Source organism: Dendropsophus ebraccatus, chromosome 1 (genome assembly GCF_027789765.1).
Source record: "Dendropsophus ebraccatus isolate aDenEbr1 chromosome 1, aDenEbr1.pat, whole genome shotgun sequence".
Classification (NCBI taxonomy): domain Eukaryota; kingdom Metazoa; phylum Chordata; class Amphibia; order Anura; family Hylidae; genus Dendropsophus; species Dendropsophus ebraccatus.
The window spans coordinates 135,742,160-135,745,045 of record NC_091454.1 but is presented as its reverse complement, the minus strand read 5'-3'; positions in this window follow the sequence as shown (position 1 = coordinate 135,745,045).

Sequence of the window (2,886 nt, the reverse complement as noted above, 5' to 3'; positions counted from 1 at the left end):
TTGAATAGCGGCCACACAAGAAAGAGAGCAGACAATGTAAAGTGCAGCTTCGGCTGCACTTTACATTGTGTGCAATGGTTAATTGAAAAGTGGCCACACCTAAATGCACCCGTATTCCAATTAAAAGTAAATGAAGTTCATCCAGCCATTACTGCAATATTGGCCAGGATGAACTTCACAGACAGCGAACGTTTTGTCGGGCGCTGTTATATGTGGTGTGAACCCAGCCTAAGGCCGCATTAGGGCTTATTTTTTGTGCCATAATCCCTAGTTTATAATGGTACAATTTTAGTTTAGATGGGACTTTTTAATTTCTTTTTATTATCTTTTTTATCATGTAGGATGCAACCAAAAATCAGCAATGCAGGAGTTTTTTTTTTGTTTATACCATTTATCACACAGGATTAATAACATAATCTTAACAGATGTGATACTTTTGTATGCAGCAATATCAAATTTGTTTATTATTGCTTTGGTGTAAAAAATTTTATTAAAAAAAATGGGAAAAGGGGTAATTAGCGGTAATTTTTTTTTTTTTTTTACTTTTTTACATTCCCCTAGGGACCTTTCTTAATTAATATTCAGATTACTAATACTGATTTATGCAATGATATAGCAGTAAAATGTTCTGCTAATAGAGTCCGGTTGTGGGGGTGCCAATCAAACCCATGACAGGTGAAGCACCAGTCATTCAGCCCATTCACTGCTGCGATCTTGTTACATTGTAGCATTGAAATAATTAAATGACTGCTATTGGCAGGATCACAAGTGTGAGTTATTAGCTCCAGGGGCCTGCCACACATTGTAGACGAGCCCTGCTGTCTATGGTGTGGGCTCAGCTCCTGAGCCCCCTCCTAAGCCTCTTCACGTTAGCAAAGTATACAGCCATATAGCTGACATAAGGGGTTAAAGGGGTTGGCCACTTTAACGTAAAATAGTTCAGTGTACAGTATTAGTAACTGTACTTGCTGTATATACAGACAGCAGCTCCCTGTGTATCTAATAGAACTAAAATCAGACACCCCTCCTCCAGGCTGTGCTGTCCTGCTCTGTGGCCATTCTGTCCATAAGATGGCCGAGCATGGAAGAACATATGACCATGCCCCGCCCCCAAGTGGCTGCCACTGAGCTTGTATATGCTTATGTTGAACACTGGAGGGCGGGGCATGCTCACAGGCTCCTCCATGTCAGCCATCCTATGGACAGTCTTACCACAGAGCAGGCCAGCACAGTTTGGAGGAGGGGAGTCTGATATTATCTCTATGGGATACACAGGGAGCTGCTGTCAGTAAGTGCAGTGAGTACACTTACTAATACTGAACACTGAATAATTTTATTATAAAGTTGCCAGCCCCTTTAAGCATTTTTAACATTTCTATACAATATTTAAAAAGGTTGTCCCAGCTCTGTCTATGTATAGCGCTGTCTCTATGTCTTCTACTCATCACCCTCCTCTATTAGGATATGTGCCCACTACGGAACAGGTTCATTCTTCGGGCAGATGGCGGAATCTGCCTGACCACAGAATGAAGTCTATGGCACAGACTGAGATGCACGCGGCTGTGAGCCAGGGCGAGCTGCGGAATCCGCGGCAGGTGATCCGCCTGGGTTCCGTAGTGTGCACGTTCCCTTAGCAAGAGCAGAGTGGCACCAGAAATAACTGCTTTTGCACTGGCAAACTCATTGTGATCACAAATTATATTGTCATTTGTCACATGAAAGTGTGCTCTATAAGGCTATGTTTACATGATGTTTTTCTATCCATTTTTTCCCCCCTCATAACGACGTCCATCATTTTGAGTACCAAATGACATCAGCCATTTCACATTTTGGGTGTGCAGCATTACAATGATGGCTGTTAGTACATTATTCTAGTTCAGGCCCTTTTGGGTGTGGTTCTTTTTTGAAGGTCCATTGAATTTAGTAGTAAAGATGGTGAAAGGTTAGTGGAGAAAAGTGTGTGAACAACTAAAAATAACGTACTGTACATTGTTTGCAAAAAAGTCAGCGAAAAATTGTCATGCACATTAATGTGACATCTATGCGTAGAGTGTCTGTTATTTAACACACTATGGGGGGAAATTTATCAAACTGATGTAAAGTAGAATTGTCTTAGCAACCTATCAGATTCCGCTTTTCATTCCTGATTCCTCCTGAAAAATAAAAGGTGGAATCTGATTGATTGCTAGGGGCAACTGAGACAATTCTAATTTACACCAGTTTGATAAATCTCCCGCTATGTGTATTGGGCATTACATTGACTTCAATACATTTTAATGACTTCAAATAGAATTCGATAATAAGGACTTTATTAAAAAAAAAAATCAGACACCTTTTCTCTTTTTTTTTACACAGTGTGAACGCCTTTTTTCGTCATTATCAGGGAGTTTTGCAGGCTCTGACAGCTTCCATGCCACAAATGGCTGATCACAGGGGGTTCCTGAAGCTGGACATCTTGCAATTAGTTCAACATGAAGAGAGCTGCAATTCAAAGAAGGAAGTTATCCTGATGTAAAAAAAAAAAAAACACAAATACTATAACAAGTAATACATAAAGAATAGGGATAACTTTATCCCACAGCCTACAGAGAAACTTGTACAAATTAGCTATATTTTCCATAGAACCTTTCCAAGTTCAAAAACCTGAGACTGTCCCTTACAATGAGGGGCAGTTGGCAGACAGAGAATGAGATTGTTCCTTCCAGCTGGTGATACCGCCTAATAAGGATATGTGAATAATGGTGCATGTTTTAGGCATCTCTGTGAAGCAAGGCAGCAGACTCCCAGCTTAATAAATACTGGAGGGAGGCAAAAGTATGTGGACTGTGCAAATGAGATTCTGTAGTTTATCCTTACACCTTCCTCTGCTTAACCAAAATAAACACT